The sequence below is a fragment of the Bos javanicus genome, chromosome 27 (genome assembly GCF_032452875.1).
Source record: "Bos javanicus breed banteng chromosome 27, ARS-OSU_banteng_1.0, whole genome shotgun sequence".
Lineage (NCBI taxonomy): Eukaryota > Metazoa > Chordata > Mammalia > Artiodactyla > Bovidae > Bos > Bos javanicus.
In genome coordinates, this window is record NC_083894.1 from 15,925,244 (window position 1) to 15,949,192 (window position 23,949).

Consider the following 23,949-nt stretch of genomic DNA (forward strand, 5'->3'; position numbering starts at 1 on the left):
TCCAAGGTCAACTTCCAACAATTTAGTGTGACCATAAGGCCATCCCCTGATCTGATGCCATCCTCCGTTTCCAGCCTCCTCCTCCACCACAGCCCTCACTTCAGCCGTGTCTGCCTGTTCTTTCCCGAAGTTCACCATGGATGGTTATGCTGCTTTCCCCATCTGGGTATAGAATTTCCTTTTGGAAATCTCTTGGTTTCCTCAAATCTCACCCATTCTTCAAGGCTTCTGTCTCCCTAATTAATTACTCTTTCTGTGCATTTAAAGGTGTTTTTAATCTATTCAAATCCTGTAACATACAGTTTATTTTCCCCCAGTCAGGAAATGGCCACCCACTCCAGTGTTCTTGCCTGGGAAATCCCACGGACAGAGAAGCCTGGCGGGGCTACAGTCCACGGAGTCGCGAAGAGTCAGACTCGACTTAGTGACTAAAACAACGAAAACAACCACAAATAAACAGTGAAAAATAGTCTCTGAAATCATGCGTGTATTCCTCATAGGCTCCAACACAGAAAGAGGCTCTAAAACCAGCTTGTTCTTAAGCCTGTTGCATTGACTGTCACGATTCTTTTTGCATGTTCTCAAAACACACTCCTCTGGCAGTACCAGTATGCTTACCTATTTCGTGTCTGTCTGTTTCATTGCCTATAATACACATGAGATTAAGGCTAACTTCTTTATCACCGTTTATCTCGCATTCCATCTAGCTCAGGACCTTGTGCATCTTATGTGCTTAGTAGGTTTTTAAAAAGGTGAATCACATATAAGATTGTTGCCAGTTTATATTTTAATGGAGAGTTTTTAAGCAATTACAGTAAATCTTTGACTAGTTCCTTAAAAAGATTTAGACATCTATTTTTGAGCATTTCTCCTGTTAATATTTACAATGAACTTCAGTTTTCTATGGGTCAGCAGCTATAAACCATCACAGCCTGCTCTCATCCAGTAGTTACAAAAGCATGGAAATTATCTTTAGTCCCTTCAAGACTCGATGACCTATAAACTTGTGAATTACAACTTTGAAGTTAGAGTCCTAAGAGGTAAATTAATAGACATTCTGACCTTGTGCCTGGATATAGCATTGATCATTAAATATTAGCTATTGTTTATTATTCTTGCTATTGTTCATAGAGTTCTTGTAACTATTGCTATTAATTTCTGTTATTTTAATTTCATTTTGGCAAACAAATTATCATTTTAATCTTTTGATTCATGTTCCTATCTCTAGTCTCCTTTCTGACCTCTCTCAGTCTCTCTCTCTCTTTTGGTTTGATGGTGCAGTGTTGCAAGGTTTATCTTTTGACAAGGACCAGTGACTTAACATTATCTATTTATACATTCCAAATCAAGCCCAGCACAATATGTTCCCATTCTAATCTTCAAGATGTTCTACTCTATTTCCCTTCTCATATTCTGTTCTTTAGCCAAACTGGACTTTCTGCTGTTCCTTTTTATATACATTTTATGTTTCAGCTTTCATATGAGTTTAATCAGCACATTTTAACTGGGTGCCTCCCGTGTGTCAGGCATAGTTCTGGGTCTCAGGGGTGCCCAGATCATCAAAACCCATCCCTGTCTCCCAGGAATGCTTGACTGGTGTGGTGAGGCAAATACGATTTTGAACCACCTTTTATGATATCTTTCCTTAATTGGCATTACTCCTAATCACTCTTGAAATCACACTTATTCTTGGAGGTCCACTGAAAGTTGCCTGCTGTGTATATGATATAAATGGCCCTCTTTCATTTAAGTGAATATAGTTCCTTGTCTGTACCATTTCATCTTGTCTTACTGTTATCTGTGTTTATGTTTTCTTGAGGGCAAGGACCATGCTTTATTCACTTTTGTGTTCTTCGTTGTGCCTTATACATATTAGGCTTCCAGTTAATACTGGTTGAATATCAAATGAACGTATCAGTAGAATTTTATTTTAAATAGAAAAATACCCAAAGTCTTCATGGATCATTCTTTATCGCTGCATCCCCAAAGATACTTCATCTAAAGAAGCTTTGTTGTTGTTCACTAAGTCGTGTCTGACTCTTTGCGACACCATGGACTACCACACGCCAGGCTCCTCTGTCCCCTACTATTTCCTGGAGTTTGCTCACACTCTTGTCCATTGAGTCGGTGATACTATCTAACCATCTCATCCTCTGCTTTCCACTTCTCCTTTTGCCTTCTGTCCTTCCCAGCATCAGGGTCTTTTTCAGTCAGTCAGCTCTTCACATCAGGTGGCCAAAGTATTAGAGCTTCAGCTTCAGCATCAGTCCTTCCAATGAATATTCAGGGTTGCTTTTCTTTAGGATTGCCTGGTTTGATCTTGCAGTCAAAGGGACTCTCACACCATAATTCAAAAGCATCCATTCTTTGGTGCTCAGCCTTCTTTAACAGTGCAATTCTCACATTTGTACCTGACAGCTGGAAAAGCCGTGTGTGTGTGTGCTCAGTCTGACTCTTTGTGGCCCCATGGACTAGCCCACCAAGCTCCTCTGCCCATGGAATTTTCCAGGCAAGAATACTGGAGGGGGTTGCCATTTCCTGCTTCAGGGAATCTTCTCAACCCAGGGATCAAACTCTCATCTCCTACACTAGCAGTCAGGTTCTTTACCACTGAGCCACTGAGCTATCAGGGAAACCCATACATACATATACCCACACACACATTACTTGGCTAGATGTAGGTTAAGCAAATAAGGAGATTGATTGCCCATTTTTTTTGACATGCTTTTCTTATCGGTTTGTTCTACAAGTGTATATGTATTCACATATTAAAAAATTTTGGAAACAGTTGTAAGATAAATAGAAAGACACAAATATAAAGATAAATATAGTATGGGATCCTGGAGATGGACCAGGGCTTTCAAAATAGAAGTAGTAGAAATGTGTCTGGGAGGAAGGGCTGTTTTTAGCACATTTGGGCACACGTCTTTAAATATGAGACACACTTCTGGAAAGAACACGGGGTCCTGTGAGTGAAGTATTGGGTTGCCTTGTTTTATATTTACTTGAGGCTCTTCTAGAGAACCAACAAAAGTGGGAAGGGAAAGCAAAACCCCGCGGTTCTGTGAGACATTAAGCGTGCTTCTCACAAGAGCCGGAGCCCCGAACAGATGCCCCAACAAAAGCAGCAGCGTCTGGAAGCCTGCACAATCACACATTCCTCCCTTCATACTCCCGGGCATCATCTCCATGGTGACTGAATGAGTTATTCACTTCAGTCAACCCTGATGTGATAGAAATAGCTTCATCAGAGCAAATTCTCTTCCCCTCTGAAAAGCCGACAGATTTATTGAGGAACTTCCTCAGTTTGCATCAGGGATCCTGTAGCTTCGATGGTCACAATTACACAGTCACAGCTAACAGAATAGGTGTGTCAGAGTCAACATGTTGTGTTAATTACAACACATGTTGTAATTGTTGTGTTAACATGTTGTGTTAGTTATTACACTGACAGTGTAATAATGCTCACATACAAGAGGAAATTAGGAGGATTTTAATAAATTCAGTAACTGACTCTTTCTTATACTCTTGTATGGGGCATTTAAATGAACCAAATCTTGTTTATTTCAATACTTTTAATTTTTTTTTAAATTAATGAAAAATTAATGATTTTGTTACCAGATTACCAAATTAAGCCTTTTATGGGATCATACTTACATTAAGAAAGAAAAGCCTGAAGAGATTCATTTCAATAAGCTCCTTTAACTAAATGTGTTCATTAGGATGCAGGCTTATTTATCATGGTTATTAAACTGTTATGCAACAATAAAACTTGATTTCCAAAATAATGTCCCATAATTAGGCCTATTTTATTTTGATAAAACCAGTTTACTATACCTTTTAAGATAAAGCAAGGGGAATATCTTGTTCAGGAAAAATAATTAAACAGAAATAAAACACCTCAATCCTCAATCACTGTTATTGATTCACTGTTATTGATTCACAGTGTTATTGAATCACTGTTATGAATGAATTACTGGTTAGTATTCATTCCTGGGCTTCCCAGGTGATGCTAGTGGTAAAGAACCTGCCTGCCAATGCAGGAGATGTAGGATATGCAGGTTTGATCCCTGGGTTGGGAAGAACCCCTGGAGCAGGGCATGGCAACATCCTCCAGTATTCTTGCCTGGAGAATCCCATGGACAGAGGAACCTGGCAGGCTGCTGCTACTGCTGCTGCTAAGTCACTTCAGTCGCGTCTAACTCTGTGTGATCCCATAGATGGCAGCCCACCAGGCTCCCCTGTCCCTGGGATTCTCCAGGCAAGAACACTGGAGTGGGTTGCCATTTCCTTCTCCAGTGCATGAAAGTGAAAAGTGAGAGTGAAGTTGCTCAGTCGTGTCCAACTCTTAGTGACCCCATGGACTGCAGCCTACCAGGCTCCTCCATCCATGGGATTTTCCAGGCAAGAGTACTGGAGTGGGGTGCCATCGCCTTCTCCAACCTGGCAGGCTACATATAGTCAATAGGGCCACAAAGAGTAGGACACAACTGAATTGACTTAGCACTCACACATTCATTCTTGAATCTGCTCCAGACAGGTTTTATGCTTTCTTTGATGACTAACTCTCATGAAAATATGATTTGCTTTTAAGATTAAACACATCCTAGCAGTACAATCCTTGACTAAGGGTTCCAATATTAAAAAGCACTTGAAATATATATGGTCAATGCTTTCAAATTAGTTTGAGTTTTAGTAAACCTAAGGAGAATGGCTTTTCTGGACATTATTTAAATGTTCAAAAAAAGATTTTTATTCCCAAAACAAAGTGTTTTGAGTTTTGGGTCTGTGGGTTTATCCAGTCAGCCCAAGGATAGGACTCAGATAAGGTTCTGGCTTCCTTTACGGGGACTGGAAGATCTATTATAGTGCCAGAGGCTGCATTCCGTAGGAAAGCCCACTGCATGGTGTATGGAAAGAATGTGGCTGCAAATGGACGCTTTCAAGCTCTGGTTCTACCATCTGTCACCTAGGCAAATGTTTTCACCTGCTGTGGCTGAGAAGGGCCCTTGGCTTGCCAAATAAAATTGTATTTGTGAATGGGGATCACTTGAAAGTATCTTGCTAAGGTCCTGTCTTTGCCATTCTCTCTAATTCTGGTCATTGTGATGAACCTCGTGTTCTAGGTAAATATTGGTGGTGCTTCTTTTACTGTAAGCATTCTTCCCTCTTCTGTGGCGATCGATAAGACTTTTTTTGGTAAAGCAGCAAAGCCACAGGGCTTTATTTCTAAATCTGGTTAACCAAACATCTGCCTCAACTCATCATCACAGAATAATGCACACTCGCACTGGTAATTTTCATTCCAGGTTCTGAAGTTAATCACAGTGATTCTGAACTCAGGAAGAAAATTAATGAAGATGCAGTGCGATTTGCTGGTCTCCTGTGAGACTGCACAAGTTTCTCTATTAAATAGCACTGTTAGTGTTAGGTTCCGTGGTTTGGAGATGAGTAGACCAATGCGAATCCTTGGCTGCTTGGGGTGGAGGCAGAGATGACGGCCATGCTCCCAACCTCATCTCCCTCATTCAGACCATGCTGGCCACACATTAGGAGCCAAATACGTGTTCTGTGAGGGAGTAGGTGGGGAAATGAATGAAGTCAGCCCTCTGGTCTCTCCTTCTTCAGCTGTAGAATAAAAACGATTACATCTGTTTACCACTGATCATGTGAGAACTAGATAATATATGTAAAGTGTTGAGCAGAGGGGTACTGCATATGATGGGAATTGTGTGACTGGTAATTGCTGATCTTCCTACATGGAGGTCATGTCTCTGATTCACAGAATTCATTTATTTCTTACTCTCCTATGTTTTCTCATATGGTACATTGTAAGTTCTACCGATATTAAATAAGTATAGTCACGATAAAGCTGCTTTTAAGTCTGTATGCTTGAAAAATGAAAAGACTCTAAGATGTTTCATTGACTTTCTACCCAGTTCTCTCTGGGCCAGCTGAGCAAATCTCTACTCTTTCAGAGGACTGCCCTCTAAGGGACTAGAGGTAGGATGTTCTTCTGCCGTTTCCTCTGTACTTCTAGTTTCTGAATAAGTAAAGAGCAGAGCTAGATGTTTAGTGCTGTCTCCATCTTCCTGGTCCTTATGTTAAACTGATTCGAGGAGAACACCCCTCACATCAGGCCAGCTGATGGCCATAGGTCTGTAAGCACGTGGGTTACGAGTACTCAGGGTGCGTTAATCCTACGAAACCATCCAATCTAAAGCTTGCCCAGATCCCTAGTTTCCAGCCCGTGAAATACAAGGAATATTAAACACCCTATTACTCTTTCTCTTTTTCTACTTACTTAGTCTAATGATTCATATTCCAGGTGGTTCTGGCCCAATTTTAGAATTATCAAGATCTACATTGTAGGGAAAAAACCCCATCACATTTCATGTACAGTATAACTTATGTAATTTTTTTTTTAGGGAATGAGAAAAATCTAACATTCAATGCAGAATTTCTGGGTCCTTTAACATTAAGAGAAAATTTTAGTTTTTATCATTGGGTTGTACTGTAATATATTTATTTATTATTTAACTCCTGTGTCACTAATTAATTTACATTTTTCAAAAACATTTCATGAATGGAAAAATACTCTCAAAACAATGATGTAAAATTGAAGGTGCAGACCAACACAGTGTAATTCCAATTTTGGCTTTTAAAAAGGTCACTATGAAATTTTTTTAAGAACAGGGGAATAATATCTCCCAATGTTCATTTCATCATCTCTCAGATGGGTTGGATTTTTTTAAAAGTCATCTCTCATTTTTGAGAAGCACGCCTTCTTCCACTCAGGGGGACACTTCAGGACAGCCAAGAAACTTTAACACGTCATATTTTAGCTCTTATGAACCTTCACAAATAAAGGCAACATATGTCTGTGATGAACTGTAATACAATATTAATGACTCAGCATTTCTGACAAGTAGTCCTTGAGCGAGTCCTTTTAAGTTCCTTTAAGAAAGGACAGAGATTCCTCTTGTGAACTGCTGCAGCCCAGGTTGCAGTAGGCACTTTACAGCTAGAATGCACAAATAATAGCTCAGCTCAGGGCCCTGCCCTTAGAAGTCACCGCCTGGAAGAGGTCCAGGCTTTAAATGCTGTCCCACTTTTGGAGCTGGGCTCCCAGGCACCTGCTTGCCTGCTGGAACAGGTGAGCAAGTATCAACCATCTTGAAACCTGGAAGGGGCTTTATTCTGACTTAGCTGCAGCGTTCTACCCATATACCATCCTTATGGCTAAAATGTCGTATAGATATGTTTTTTAATTGATGTTATCTGCTTAGTGGATATTTTTCCTATCAAAATCACTAAACAGGTTATTCCCTTCTGCTGCTGCTACTGCTGCTAAGTCACTTCAGTCGTGTCCGACTCTGTGCGACCCCATAGACGGCAGCCCATCAGGCTCCTCTGTCCCTGGGATTCTCCAGGCAAGAACACTGGAGTGGGCTGCCATTTCCTTCTCCGGTGCATGAAAGTGAAAAGTGAAAGTGAAGTCGCTCAGTCGTGTCCGACCCTTAGCAACCCCATGGACTGCAGCCTTCCAGGCTCCTCCATCTATGGGATTTTCCAGGCAAGAGTAGTGGAGTGGGGTGCCATTACGCAACAAATGTTCACTCATTATTTTTTATTTTTTTTCTTATGTGCAAATATCTATATTCTTTAAAAGGCTGTTTTAAAAACCAAGTCCCTTTGGTTAATTTAAATCCTTCCTTGAGGCAGGGAGAGAAGAAAGGAAGAAATTATGACCTCACTGTAATGATGGATCAAGTCTAAATTAAAAGTAGAAGCAGCAGTAAAATAAAATAAGATAACTTCATCTCTGATACATAGAACTTACTTGGATACACAGTTTCATCTGGACAGATTCAAATACAGACTCTCCATTACTGCCCTCCTAATATGGGAGGAGCTGGAACTCAGAATAGAACATTTCTCCAAATGGAAAACAGCTCAGATGGCTAATGCAAATGAGGAATTTCAGTTGGCTTTGGCCATAGCAGAATGCAAAATTACCGTCTCACAAATCACTTTCTCCTGTATCTGCGTATCAAAATATTTATAAAATGTCTTGCATAGTCATACCTAACTAAGCCTCTTGATATTTACCTTTTCAGTAGGATTCTCTTTGTCTTTACACAGAATGCAATGACTAAGCAGTGACTCTTAGAAAGGGGAAGGTCTCTCTCATTCTGCTCCTGTCTCTCTCTTCCCAAATATACTTTCAAATCACTGTGCAGACAAAGGACTAAAAGTATCACACAGATTCTTATTTGTAGATCATGGATAATAAATTCCACAGCCTGAGATCTATGCTCTGATATCTGATCTGCTTTCTTGAAAAATATGCACCTTTAAAACCCGATTTACAATAGAGGAAGTAAAAATTTTCCTTTTAGAAGTAATATGTGAGTAGAAAATGGAAAGTTCAATGGAGATGGGTGATCTTATAAATTGTCTGCATAGGAATAAGTAACTCCAGGGTACTCTGCAGCCCTCTAAATTCAGAACAATCAAGGAGACCCATGAAGTTTTAGGAAAACTCATTCCCTTGAAAGATAATCTCAATGTTGTGTGTGGATTGGAAGGGCATCAAAGTGTGACAGAAAGACTGTGAAAAAAGAATGATCTATTACATGGATGGTCCTAGTATTTTGGAAGAAGTAAGTTGCGGGCTTAAGATTCACTCAGACCAAAGCTCCTGAGTAATGGTGAGGTGATGAGTCCTCGGGGCTCTGATCTCACTCAGGAATCACCTGGACCAGGTGGGCCTGTCCTGCCAGTGAGACACTGGACCACAGCACTCTGTGCTCCCCGTGGAGTAGATCAGTTGCACAGATATGCGAGGGGGTGAGTGCTGAGTCTGGGACTGAAGGGTCACCAGCTGGTGATCCACACTTGAAAGATACTTCTTGCTCGGACATGACCCATTGCCCAGCAGTGGTGATCCTAGGGTGAACTGGGTCCCCAAAACAATATGGTGAAGTCCTAATCCTGGTACCTGCGCAAGTGACCTCACCTGGAAATAGGCTCTTTGCAGATGAGGATTAAGGACATAGTGGCTGGTGTCCTTATAATGACAGAGATTCAGAGAGAGACAGGCACACAAGAAAAAGGAACACCTCCATGTGACAGTAAGAGACTGGAGCGATGCTGCCATCGGCCAAGGGATGCCAGGCATTTCTGACCACCACCTGGAGCAAGCAAAAGGTCAAGAGGGGCTCTTCTCTAGAGCCTTTAGGGGCAGAGTGACCCTGCTGACCCTTGACATCCAGTGGTGGCACCTTGCTGTCCTGTCCACTCTCGGAGCCCAGTGGAAAGCCAGGGAAAGTTCACTGGTAGGTGGCTTGCGGGCCTTAGAAGTCCTGCTCCCAGGGGTGTGCACGGTGGTCAGGGCATTCCCGTGCCCTGTCGAGTGTCAGTGAGCAAGAGGCATCCTCTCGCTATAACAGGTAGGACCATGTGGGCATGCTGTAACTGAGAAGCAGCGAGACGGGAGATATTTAGGACAAGGACGGGGCCCGATTGGAGAGGGAAATGGCACTATTCTGCCTGGAAAACCCCATGGACAGAGGAGCCTGGCAGGCTGTAGTCCATGGGGTTGCAAAGTTGGACATGACTGAGCAACTAAGCACAAACACAAAGCACGTGGGGCCTGATTAGTTTCCTCTTTAGGACAAGGATGGGGCCTGATTATAGTTTGCTCACAGCATTCCTAAGATTCCTTGTCCCCCGCCCCCCGCCCCGGCCTCACCCCTACCCAGCACAATATCCTACTGAGAAATAAGGCAGGGTCAAGAATTCCCAGAACCATCACTCTGGCCTCCCCCTACCCCCCAACTTCCTCTGATTTCCCCACTGGCCTCCTTTACATCAATCAACTTAAACCAAGGGTATCTCTGAAGAATCCCAGCAGAAATTCTGCTGGGACACGAGAGGAATGAATATCAGGAGAGGGCGGAGCGGCCTCAAAGCCTTTGGTGCCCATCATTTTACTTCCCTCACTTCCCTGGGAAACCTTCTTGTTAAAATGCACACACAGACTTTCCTCCCGGCCTTGTCAGCCCCATGCCCGGGCAGCCGCAGTTCCCCATGAGCACAGCGTACCTTCTGAAGAAATGCACCCAGATCAGAATGGTATATGAGTCTGTCCTATTCTGGCTCTAGAAAAGAAACGTTACAATAAATAGGTGGGTGGGATCAGCTCGGTGATCATGAAAGCAATCAAAATAGCAATGAAATCAAGCTCAGGAAAGCTTAACTTTATCGTTGTATTGTGTATATGCTTCTTCGTTGACCAAGTTTGATACCTTGTTCTCGAGAAACAATAGGAAAGGAAATATTTGGGCCAACACCTGTAGTTATTTTTAGTTTGTGACACACCGCAGCTAGTCGCCAGAATTACATAGAATAGGGTCGATCGGGGCTGTTTAACCCACGGGGGTCTCAGGTGGGTGGGGGTGAAGCAAGCAGTGTGACTTCGGCAGCCCTGAGTTGTTTTGCTGATCCATTTCCACGTTCCTCGCCCCATTTATTTAAAACGAACTTTCTCTAACAAAGCTTCATTACCACCGATGAGTATTTTAATAGAATGGAAGTATGCAGGATAGCAAAGACTATAGTGTCAACATATCTTGTATCCACCATTCCCATCTCCTCTTGGCTCTTCCAGTGTCTTTTCCAAATCTGCATGGAGCAGGATAGGAGAGGTGGGAGGCATAAAGGGTAGGAGGGAGGCAACCCCACTTCCTGCAGGATCCAGGCAGTTCTCTGGAATGTTCTCCCCCACCCCCACCCTCACTCACCACGTGCTTTGCTATCTGCCCTCCGCCCACAGCCAACTCATCCTGCGAGGAGACCCCATTATGTCCCCTCCTCAAAGGATCTCTCCTCAATTGATTCACCAGCTATCCACCCTTTCCTTACAATTCAAAATTTAAGTTGCCCAGATGCTTTTTTCAAATTGAAAATCACCTTTCTGGGTCTGTTTGCTGAATCGTGAAGGGGTACAGTAGTGTATCTGACCATTTAAGGCTCTGTGAGATGCTAACAAGTTGAACACACTCTCCTCTCAGTAAATTCTATCTTAAGCAAGTTTATCTGTGTTTTTGAAACATAGGATTGACCCTGTGGGCAAGAATTTCAGACCAGCCAGGAAGCGAGGGTCATGAGAGGTAAGGGGCCACTTGGAGGCCAATGGGAACTTCTCAGGGGTCCTCCTATCTTGTCAGGAGGCATTGCCTAGTCGACCTATTTCTAGGGAAGGCCCTGATTTTCAGGTGAGAAGCAATACCTGTTTCTGCAGATAAATCAATCTGTCACAGTGATAAATACCCCCTTTTGACATTGTAGGAGATTTGTTTCAAATGAATCATAGTAAGCTGTTTTTTCCCTTCTAGGCAGAATACTATTTGCAGGCATCTGCAAATTTGGGAAGAAAGCTTGTTTCCAAAATGGAACCATTCTGACAAGGAAAAAGGCAAACTGCACACACAGACACACACACACTCTCTCTCTCTCACACACACACACAGTCTCTCTGTCTCACACAGACAGTCTCTCTCTCACACACACAAACACACACATACTCACATGCAACCCTCCCCCCAAATCTAAGTCTTCATTTTGTTTAAGCTACCTGTTTATAAATAATATCTGATGAAACCTCATTAAAAATGCATCTGCTTTTGTGTTAAACTTAAGTTAAATTGCCATTCCTGGACTGTATCTTTAAAATATTTGTGTGTGTGTATGTGTGTAGTTTTGTCCTCTTCATCACTGATGGATCAAAATAAATGATTTACCTGCAGAAAACTAAAATCTTGTGGATTGCATGTGCCTTGATGAAGTTAATAGTTGCAGTAAACAAATTTCTTAGAAAATGTTCAGAATTTGATTTTTCATACAATCCTAATGTTGTTAAATTTCCAGCAACACAGTTATAGTATCTATTGCAGCCGATGTGTTCTGTGTTCAAGCTCTTTCCCAAAGCGTTTCTATTAATCCTTCCAAAAATGTGCAAGGCAGAGCCATGGTCAGGTGCCAAGTTACCCAGGCCTAGGTGGGGGGTGGGGAGCTGGGTCTCCCACACAAACAGGGCTTAGATGTACTCTGCTATGGCTGCATTAAAAGTGGCCCATTCTAACAGTCCCAAAGCATTTGCTCATCATGGCTTCTTGAGAGCTTGGGATACCAAGTCAATCAGGAACCATCTCAACAGTTGTGTCAGCCTCAGAACTCACCAGCTTTCGTGCAGGTGCTGTAGTGCAAGTCTGGGTTCGTACTGAACTAAAAGGAGAAGTACGCTTTGCATCGAAGGTAATTACAGCATATAGGTGTTATCATTTAGAAGTGAAGGCCAGCAGAATATACTGCCCCAAGTTATGCTGCTTTGGTATATTCATTATTTTGAGCTGTGGGCACTTGAAAAACAGCAAATGCAGGGAGAGGCTTTTTCTGAGTTCCCTTATCTGCCTAAAGACAGAAGCTCCAAAAGAACTCAATGGTCATGGATCCCCTCCAGGAGTTTCATCAACGAGGGAAGAGGGACTCGTCTTTGGAGACTAGGAATAACACCATACCACACACACATCGCCACAGACGATCGCACCTCCTGTGCACTCTAAGGGCTCACTCATCTTCCGAAAAGTCATTTGCCCTCTCCTAAGAGACCCGCATCTTCCTCCCCTTTCCCTGCGAAGATGACAGTGAAGCCTTAATTCTAAGCCACCCTGGGGAGCTCTCATTTTTCCCTGTGTACCTCCCTGTATACAAAGCATACCGGTTAATAAATGTGCTTGTTTTTCTCTTGTTAATCTGTCTTCTGTTAATATTACAGGAGCCATAGCTAAGAACTCAGGATAGAGGGGAGGATAGAGGGGAAGTTATGTTCCTCCCCTACAAAAGTCCTCCCTTGTCTGCAAGCGCCCTGGGATCATTAAGGTCAATGTAGAAGTCTGTGCATGAAGGAAATGGGTTCTCTGGTGGTCACTGAGCAGACCTGGGACCCAGGAGGAATAGGGAGGTATGGTGAGCTTTAAGGAGAGCTTGAAGCCGATGACATTCAGTCATCACAGCACTCAGCTCTGTCTGGGTACTTTAACACAAACTCGGAGGATGAGGCTTCAGACAAAATGCCTTTTGCAAAGGAGCTAAGGCTGCCTGGTCACAGCTCAGGGTTTGTACTGTGGGTGACCCTCAGCCCCGAAGAGTTTCCAGGTACTCCCGGGTGTCCTCTTCAGCCCAGGGCCCCTCTGATGCAACCCACTCAACCGAAGGGTCCTCCAGGACAGGGCTTAACACCCATTCAGAGATAGGTCATCCCACACAGTGGCCACTCTCAGCGGTGACTAGCAATCAGGAACGGAGCCCATAGTGAGGTTAACTGGAGGGTTCCCCAACAAGAAAGCCTGATCCATTTGACCTGAGAGTACAAGCTTACCTGGCTGTCCTGTAATTTCTCCCTTGGCCCCTATCACTAATGTATTCACTTCAAGTCACAAGTTGAGTAAAGCACCATAAGGATGTCTGAGTCCTGGGTTGCCCTTCGCAACGCCTATGAATCTGAGCTTCTCCCCTCATTTACTAAAGAACAGGAGCCAGGGTAAGAACGGTCAGTGTTCATTGCTATTGAGATTGCCCACAATTTCTCCCTTTTTAGCAATTATTTAAGGGCTTTCAAAGTGCTGCTTCTTTCACTATGTTTCAGGGTGAGCTATAAGGAGAGGTTGATTTTCCAATGATGGTTTGGACTTTGCATTTACAAGTAGAATTTCCACAGCTTTCAGGTCTCAGGATTGGGGCTTAAAGAGGTAGGGCAGGAAGAGCGGTAGCTGTCCAGCCCGACCGCGGCTGACACCTGCCAAGCCCGGGAGGAGGGGGAGGAGGGGGAGGACTGAGGGATTGTCCTGCACCTGTGTCTGCCCTTCCCATGCTCAGGACCAAGACTTTGCTCCTTTACAATCTGTGCCTCCCCTTGAATGGCCCTACCGTTTAGGGGGACCCGTGCTGACAGTAAGGTGCAACTCAAAAGAAATGTGGGTTTCTTAAGGGAGGATGGAAAGGAACTCTATCATTAAAACAAACAAACAATGTTAAAACATTGTGTGTTCAAAGATTAGATGGCCTGTAAGACCCTTGACAGTGTGAGGGTTCTGATTCTTGGGTGGGAAGGCGAGGAGCTTCTGGTTATCTCCCCAGCCTCAGGGAAAGAAAGTAGGGCATCTTTGTGAGCATTTATGTTTTACATCGTGGGAGGAATTAAAGGACTCTCCCACAGATAAAGCCAAATCTCCCCCCAATCAGGTTCTGTCTGCTGCCTACCTCTTGTTGACCTCTGAGGTACCGTGGAAAAAAAATTAATAATACAGTGAATTTTCCTTTCAATAAACAAACCTTTCCACTCTCCATTCAGCGAACAGAAACACCCTTTGTTGACTCCAGATACAAGACTAGAAGAGCTAGTTTGCTCGCCACTTAATCTATCTCATTGAAACTGCTTCAGGGAATATAACACACTAGGGGACAAAAAAAAAAAAAAGAGATGTGAGCTCCATGCTCTATTCACCAGCTTCTACTTGCACATCTGATCCAGTCAGGGCAGCTTGTTGGTGAGCAGCACACACACAGACTCCGCGGATCCGGGAAGAACACGTGATCCACGTTTGCAGCAATTTTTGTATAAAAGATTGTGCTGTTAACCTCCGGGGGTCATTCTCGTATTTTCTGAGAAATTGGCTGCTTTGGCTTCTTCCTCAGAATGCCGTGTGTCTCATTCAGCGGGGGCAGGACAAACGACAGCTTAGGCATTCCAGCAAGCGCTGAGTTAATGTGATTAACCCCCATCAAGATAGGGGACGTGATGGGACTCAGAAGGCCGTCCCCATCGAGGCTTTTCCTTCTCCCCGACCAGAAAAGCAAAACATGCTGTGTGGTTTTGCAACTGGTCAAATTGGGAAATATTTTTAAGCTTTCTGCTTTGCCAAGTGCTTCAGAAGAAAAAAAAAAAAAAAAGTTTTTTCTCTCTCTTTCCTGCCAAAACAAGTTCCCCCTTAAATATTTTTTCCCATATCTGGCTACATGTCCAGGATTTCTTCTTTTCTAAGAATAAATAATTTTTCTGGAGTATAAAAATGCCACTTGCTTTATCAGATTAAATGTCTCTTTATATAGAAAAAGCATTTAAAACATTTCATCAGTGGGTCTGGGGAAGGATCCTTGCTTAATGTGATTTTGTTAAATTAATTTTGATTAAATATTTGGTCTCTGAATTCTTTTTGTGATCCTCACTGGAATGTTCAGGCTTGTTTTGTAACACTTTCCATACTACTTTTTCTCTCACTGCCCTCATATGATTCCCTTTTACTAGAGAGTATTAAACATGAATTAATTTCTGTATTTGACCAAAATAAATACCTTGGAAATGATACCAATGCAAGGGAACCCTCTGGGTTCCATTCTCTATTTGCATACTTAGCTGAAGTTAAAAGGGTTCAAGCTGTCAGGATTTTAAGAACTCCAGCATTAAAAAAGTGTGAACGTGCAAATTAGCTGTCAAGTTTAATACAAAGTGGACAATGTAGCCCAGAGCTGACTTGTTTCCCTTCCTGGGGTCCTACAGATCTTGCTGTTAGGTAGAGCACAGACACACAGAAACACTGAAAAATAGCAGTTCACGTGGGTTGGTTGGGTGTTTTCGTTTTTTACCAGCTGAAAATGTCAATAACATTCACAAAACCAAAAAGCTGAATAGAGTTAGAGTCGAGAATATAGGCCAAAAGAAAAACAGGCTTGAAAAAGCAAAAATAGCTATATACCTGAAATGTGATAAATATGCATATAGAAATAAAGAGCATTAGCTCTCATAAAACCACAAACGACCTGGTGAAATACACTACAGATTTAAAGCTTTATATTGGGCAACAAATACAGTCATTTATTATTGACATTTAATGAATCATTCTACGTAAATCTAGTGTAAGCCAAAAGCATTCTAAGTTTATATATAATGCTATTACTAGTTAGCTAGTTAATGTTTAAAATCTCTTTATGTTTGTTAGTGTGTGAGGGTGTGTGGAGTGTTTAGTATGGGGAAAGTGGCTTATGGTCCTTTATAAATGGTTATCTTTAAATTTCCTGGTTTGCAAATCTTTATCACTCTTCGTAGAGAAGTCTAAAAATGCAAGCTTATTCTATTTGGAGAGCATATAAAGATGAGAATATGCAAGCATTTCAGAGACAGCACATGACAGTGTGATTCTGAAATGTCACAAAGCTGCCTCAGAATAAACTAAGATTCTCTCAGAGGTTAATGACATACTACGAAACTGGAGGTTGCCGCAAATTCTTTTGCTCGTCTTCAAACCCACTGTCATCCTGCCACCAATGGTACCAAATAAAACCCCCATCCCTCTTCCATCTTATCACATGGCCCTTTGCCCCTCATGTGTGGGGAAGTAGATATTTACATTTTGAAAATACCAGGCATCTCAAAACACTTACGTTTTGTTGAACTGAGTCTCCCATGGTAAAGGATAAAAGCTAACTCAGCAAGCCTGCTTCCCAGGAGGGGCAGACCAGCATGGTGATGCGCCTGAGCCAGAAAGAATACCCTTCATCTGCTGCAGCCGGTTTAGTATCAGTGCTATAAAAAATAGATGATGGAAAACGGAGCCTTGGACAGAAATACAAGTCTGCCGTGGGTGTCTTCTACGGGACTGGAGCAGAGCAAAGTGCCGGTCTCGCCTGTACATTGAACCTGGACTTGGCCTGCATTGGCCAGCAGCCACACGTGCGCAGGATACTCATCAGGGCACCAATGATGCGGGCTCAGCAATGCTGCTTCATTTACATAAGTGACGGAGAGCAAGCATGGGTGAGGAATCCGCGGGCACAGAGGCTCCAGCCTATGGAGTATCACTAGGGCGGACAGGCCACGTTATCTGTGCTGCTTGGATCTTCCTCTTTGCTTGTGCGAAAAGATGATTTCAAACCCAAGAGTGATCTGTGGCTTTGGCATCAAGGAAAGCTGGCAGGCAGTGAAACGAAGGCTTGAAGGTTAACTTGTCTGCACTGTGGCATGGAGTGATGGTAAGAGGCCAGAAATGCCAAAGAAGCACCTCAGACCGGTTCCCACTGTGTGTACTGGTCCCTTGGCAAAAAGAATTAGAACCCAAAAATTCGTAGGGAAAATCTAACTAAAAACTGCCAAGTTAGGACCTGTGGTCCATGCCTTGCCTGAATATGGACAAGGTCTATGAGTATAAGACATGAAAGAGAAATGTCGGCTGAAGACTTGATATAAAGAGAGGACGAGAGGAGTCATGAAGGAGAAAGAAGAGGGGAACAGAGAGAAGTTCATGATGAATAGTACCTTTCATTTCTCCAGCCCAGTCACTGCTTCAGAGCCAGGGTCAGGCCCCCGACCTCCCCTCCTCCTTACTTCATTACGACTCTTGCTTTTGTGGCCCCAATTGGACACTGTGCTAGACTCTACACAAAGCAAACTAAAAATACATTTTTTTTTTTTATCTGCTTTATCTCTGGTCCTTCATGTTGGACTAACCCAGCCACAAATCATACAGTGGCTAGCGGACGAGAGCGAACTTGAACGCCTGACTTTCAAAGTAGTTATTAAGATGCTCACCGCCTCCCACCCTACCCGCCCTCCGCCTGACCCTGGTTGGTACTGGCTCCTCTCGTCTCCTGCATCTCAGAATCCTTCCGGTTTGATGCAGCCTCGAGTCCCCCCGCGGTTGGCAGCCCTTCCCAACGCCCCCACATGCCTTTCTCAGAAATAGGTATCTCAGCTCCCTCGCATTCTTCCTGACTGAACTCGCCCCACTGACTTCTTAATTCTGCTCATTCTTGGTGAAGAAAATAGTTTCTAGTTCTTGAGGATGCGTTCCTGGCTCCAGGAGTTTAGCTGTGGGATTCAGACAACCCTTCAGAATCCTATCTTTCAAGCCTGCCAGCTGGCACTTTAGGACGACTCAGTACCTAAAGCAAGCAGTGAATAAAAATACAACAAAATCCACCTTGTGTGAAGGTGATACCTGTACGCATCAGAAGCACGGTCTGTGGGGACAGACTGCCCGGCTCCGTGTCTTGTTCTCACCATTGACTGGCCACTTTTCATGTCGCAAAATGGGACTAATCATAAGACCCACTTCATAGGCTGCTCTTTCACTCTTTCATCCATTTGTTCATTCCTTCAGCAAAAATTTACAGAGTACTTACTACCCCTGCCCCCAGGCAAAAGGAATTCAGATAAGAGTCCTGCCCTCTTGGAGTTTATATCCCAGGGCACTTTACTTCCAGGATTGAATAAAAGAATCCACCAGAATGGTTCACCACTGTGTCTTTGACGTAGGAAATACACAAGAGTTGTTAGCTATTATTATAACAGTAAACTTATAGCCAAAGTTTAAAATTAGAAGTGAAGATGTATCTGCTATGGTAAAAAGGACAGAAAATATAGGGAGGTCAGGAAAGAGAAATAGTTGCTAAAATCATGCATGATTTTGGTATTAAGTGACTCAATGTTTCCTAACCCATGAGCTGTGCTACTGGATGGGCGTTACACAGCTGGAAAGGTGTATTTATAAAGCTCTGCAGGGTCGCAGACTGAGTCGGACATGACTGAAGCGACTTAGTGTGCATGCACACCTGTGTGCTCACGGTCTGACCCCATTCCCAGCCACACAGCTTGTGGCATGTGTCAACACCCCCCACCCCAAATCTAAAGGGCCCCAGGGAGAATGGTGACAAATAGCCCTGAGTCCTTGGGACACAGTTGGTACCAGCTCCAGCTTCCTGAGGAGGCATCTCTTTTACCCCCATCTACAAAACACCCCAGATCTGAACCTCACATCTCAAGATCAGACAGTGGGTAAGATGGAGCTTTGGTGCTGTTACTCTTTAAGTTGATACACACTCCTTTTTAAGTGTATCTTTGTATTTTTATGATCATGCTCACAGTACTTTTTTGGAAGCATCCTCGTGAGCAGGCTTGTTTTATAATCTGCTGCTTAGAGGGAACTTTCGATGTCATTTGACCTCTCTAAATTTCAGCACAGTGGGAAAGCCTAGAGCGGTGAACTCGCTGTGTCTTGTGAACCCACTGGATCCCAGATATTGATGCGGACTTTGCACCGGCGGCTCACCTTGCTCCTTGCCTGGTACCTAGGAGGCTGAACACCAGGACTGGTAAAACCAGACTGTGAGGCTTGTAATTATTTCTTCCCCATCATCCTTTGGTCCTCAGCATGAAGTGAGGACATGGAGCTAAAAAGTGTGAGGTGCAATGATTTATTGCCTCCTTGCAGGATGTACCCCCAGTAGCTGAGAGCTCTTGTTTCTTCGCTTCATTAGCTACTCAATTACCCTTCCTTCCCTTCTCCCACTCCTGCAAGTTCAGAGAGGCTTCAGATATCAAATGGGTGGTGGGAAAGGCAAACTTAAGATTCTTGGTGTCATTTCTCTTCCCTCTCCTAATTCTTCTTCCTCTTCCTCTCTTCCTCCTGTTCCTCCTCGCCTTCTCCTTTTTGTTTTATTTTTCTGTCTCCCACTTTCTCTTCCTATAAGTTCACATGGCTGGATGCTATTGTAACTATATAGTTACACTATGATCAGTGCAGGTGATTTCAAAACAAATAGCCTCTCCTATAAGTTCCTTCATTCCTGTGGGATTTGGGAACACAGTAGTTCCATAAAGCCTTTCCAAGGCTCCCCAGAATACTTGGTGAATATGGAATCCACTTTCTTGTACCAATCAATGTATTAACCTACCTAGAGTATTCGCTGTGATATTTAGTAGAATACATGCTTAATAGTTGGTGAGAATTTAAATTTAAATATTATTTTCATAGATAAAGAACAAAGTAGCAACAGACAAATAGCATTTCTCTTCCTGGTTCTCTTTAGATGGTACATTTTTATTTTTAAACATATACTGCCCCCACCACCTACCAGCCACACACATTTTGAAGATACCAACTTAGGCGCCTATGATGAAAGACTGTTTCATTGATCTCTTGGGTTTCTGTCCCCTGGCCACAACTCTGCCATTTTGGCCTTCCTGAAAAGTGGGGCGGCCCCAGCTGTCCCAAATAAGTCTTCCTGGTCATATTTTTAGTTGTCTCCACTCATCAGCAAGACTTCAACCCTGTCTTTCTACATTAAAAGCTATGGAAAAGATAGCAGAGGGAGAAATCACAGAAGGAAGAACAAAATGACAGACACTCGGGGGAGAAACAGCAAGTGACTTTTCATCAGGGTCGCCTTTAGGTAAGATTTATAGGTGAGAATGTTTTCTCTATGCTTAAGTGACTTGAAAGGTTATAGAAAGATGAGTCCCCTGGTGACATAATTCAAATACATTTTGTTGTTTCTGCAAAGTCTGCCACTGACATCACCGTAAAGTCAGGTTTTGGGAGTTTATTTTTGAGAAATGGGATGGATTTCTCTGGATCCACATGGTCTCTTTTACCTCATCCAAGTTACTTAAGTGAGAATGGAGGCTGTGTTTGAACGGCAGGATCAACCATGACAAGCTGGGACAAGCTGAGTTCATCCTAGACTGATGCACAGTTAGGAATGCCTGGTAAATGTCCCTGTGTGGGGAGATTTTCTTTCCTCATCAACCAGACTGTCTCCTAAACTAGTTGCAGCCTGTAGGCTTTAAGCGGTAAGTAAGGGATGCACATTTTCCTTGATGCAGTAATTTGAACTTACTGCATATGTCTGGTTGTGAGTGCAAACAGGCTTTTGATGATCTGTGTGATAGGAGAGGCCTGGAGGCTGGTAGTTAATGGGCTCTGTGTTCAGGATGGCCTGACCTCTCCCGATAAGAGCCCCACAGTATCGAAACCATTCTGTCCTCTCTTAGGGACAGCCAGAGGTAGCAGGTTGTGCCATCACTGGGCCCCTTCCTGGGCCCCAGACGGTGAGTTAGACTCAGAGGCAATCAGGGCAATGGTGTCCCCTTGTCCTCTCCCAGCATGCACTGCTCCCCGTCTGGAGGAGGAAGATGTGGTCTCTGCCACCTCCTGGACCTGGGATTCTTACACGTCTCCCCAGGTTTGGTCTAAGATGCTGTAAGAGCTGGTTACAAAGCTGTCTTCCATTCAAGGCACATTTTGTGAATTTTGGGGTAGTCTGCTCTGAGGTAGAGAGGGCTGTTCTTGGTGATACTGTGTAACTGGGAAATTAGCATTAACCCTACAAACATCTGATGGGCTTCCCCAATGGCTCAGTGAGTAAAGAGATGCAGGAGACGCAGGAGACATGGGTTAGGAAGATTCCTGGGTCAGGAAGATCCCCTGGAGTAGGAAATGGCAACCCACTCCAGTATTCCTGCCTGATTCCCATGGAATCCAGAATCCCGTGGAATCCAGAATCCAGAATCCCATGGACAGAGGAACCTGGTGGGCTACAGTCCATGGGGTCGCAGAGAGTCGGACAAAACTTAGCAACTAGCACTTTCTTCACTTTCTTTCACCCTCCACAGCCAGTCCAGGGTATCAAGGGAGGGCCCGGGGCCATTTTAAGGAGCTAATAATGGATAGGAGAGATTAATCATGGGCTTTGTGTCTATAGTTTTGATATTAGTGACATTTGAAGCATAAAGTTGATTTGTTCACCACCTCAAAGTAATCTCTGATGCTATTAGATTTTGTTACTGAGTTTATCAGTTTTTTTTTTTTTTTTTGGTAATCCAAGTAACATATTGAAAAATGATAGCCAAACCTGGCTTATTATTAGAGCCGGTTCACCTTTTACCTTTGGCAACTATAGGATTTCCTTGGGCTGTTTCTGGAGCCTAATTTATTGATGAGCTCCAGTGCTCCACTGCAAGAAGCAGCAACTTTCCACCGGCAAAAATGAGGGGCTCCACCCTTTGGAACAGAACCTGAGGAAGAATGAGAGAGAATTCCAAGCTAGGATGGTGTTATTTTCTCAGAGGGGAGCAGATAAAGACCAAAAAGATGTTTGGAAATACAGCTCTGCTTGCTATGGTTATGTTTTTTTTTTTTTTTAATGCATATTTAGGAAACTTTGAGTAAAGCTCTTTTAATAAAAACTGGTCCTTGATAAAGCCATGGAATCCCACAGCTACCAGTAGGGATCAGCCACCATTGCATTAGTCAGCCTCCTGGTGGTGCTGAGGAGACTGAAGTGCCCGGCCTCCCTGGAAGCAGAAGTTGCTTCTGACCATCTGGGAAGGAGAGGAACACTGAAACAATGTAAGTCACTGTTGCAAAAACCCGTGCCTTATGGGAGTGACCCTAGCGCCACAGTCAGGAGGCAAGATGGCATGGTGTTGCCAAGAGCAAACAGCTCCGGGAATTGGCCCTGCTCTGAGCCACCCCCCCAGGACGGCCAGACTGTCAGAGGAGATTTAATTACTTTGAGTTTCCTGCCTTGTTGATACCCCATGGAGAGTCAAGCCTTGTGGGAGATAGAGACAGAGCCCTCATGTTGTCTTAAGTAACAACAAGAAAGAAAGAAAAAAAACACATTTTTTTTTCCACCTGAAATCTTAGTGGGATTGGATATCAGAACTAATTAGATACCAACTAATTAACACGTGGACCTCTGATTCCTGGCCACATGGGGTCAGAATTACAGAGACAACTGTGTGAAGCTGTATAACCTCAGAGTAAATGGACTTTTAGGCCAGCGAAATTTTAGGTAGGGAAGAAACTATACAGATGAGTTAGTTAACGTATGTGTTGATGGATGAGGAAATAATTTTGGAGATGTTGCAGAGGCCAAAGCAGAATGGGCCAGAGTGGACTCGTTTGCCAGGAGTTTACAGATCTAATGGAGGACTTTGTGTTGCCCGTGTAGACAAAACAAATACAAAATAGAGATAAGAGCCTTTGATGCAACCCCAAAAAGAAACTGCATGCCTACCGAGTGTATGCCCATTAAACTCCTTATAAACCAAAAATTAGAAGCTGTTCTTTGGGGAACTGTTGCTCACCTGCAGCCCTAACTGGGTGCTGTGGCTTAATTTTCTATCTGGTGGGGCTGGTTGCTAAGTGTATTCACTGGGGAAATAGTAAACTGTTCAAATGTAACCATTTATATGGTTACTTGCAAATACCTTTTTACCTCTCTACTAATATGGAGAGATTCCCTGCTGTCGTGGGCTGATCTGGGTGCTGGAATGTGACACAAAGCAGGTTTGAATCCCGGCTCTGTAACTCACTAGCCCAGGGACTTTGAAAAAGTTAACACTTCTGAAGCTCTTCCCAATGTGTAAATGATCATACAAAGCATCATTTTAAGGGTCAACGATATGTACAAGTTATAAAATCCAGCTTCATTTCATTATCATCAAACCAGGGGTCTAAATTTCCTCATCCCAGCAATACTGTCTCTTTCCCACTGGAAAATATCAAGAATATAGACAGCATCTGTATTCAGAACCCACACACCTGAAATCACATATTTGAAAAGAATTTAAGCAACAATTCATTGTGGTTAGACTTTTATACATTGACTGAGAGACTTTTAAAAGAATATATTCAGTTTCATCACCCTTTTAAAAGAATAAACTGAAAATATTTCCATCAAAATCATGCCAATGGAAAGCAACGATATTCTGAGCTTAGTCCTTTACAGAAAGAATTCAGATGTAAAGAGTAGAAAATTGCCTTAAAGAAAAAAATTGAAAGAAGTGACAACTTAATTAAACTCAGCTACTGGTCCCACTTTATATTTGTCTTTCCAAACTGCTAATGAATTCTGACCCATTTAGTTATGAAAAAATGTATATCCTGAAGAATCTGTAACCCTTTTGAGGTAATTAATGTATATCTATTAGACAAAATGCATGTCTGTTATTCATAATATTTGATCTTTAAATTGGCATTAATATGCTACATTTAGACTAGTGGGAGAAACCCCAGCCAAATTATATAAAGCAGCTGCTGAGAT

General features: G+C 43.1%; 1 protein-coding gene across 37 annotated transcripts in view; it reads right to left on the bottom strand.

Annotated features, from left to right (window-relative positions):
- The window catches only part of SORBS2 (sorbin and SH3 domain containing 2), a 211,723-nt gene that overhangs the window by 133,776 nt on the left and 53,998 nt on the right, over window positions 1–23,949 (bottom strand). For 3 of the 37 annotated variants that reach the window (XM_061404204.1, XM_061404201.1, XM_061404212.1), the window contains one exon: window positions 10,111–10,166. The exons of 31 other annotated variants lie outside the window; for them this stretch is intronic. The gene's annotated coding sequence lies outside the window, so the exon portion shown is untranslated. Of the gene's footprint in view, window positions 1–10,110; window positions 10,167–21,783; window positions 21,914–23,949 lie in introns of those variants that run through there. 3 more of the 37 variants (XM_061404203.1, XM_061404211.1, XM_061404200.1) reach the window with 1 other exon arrangement.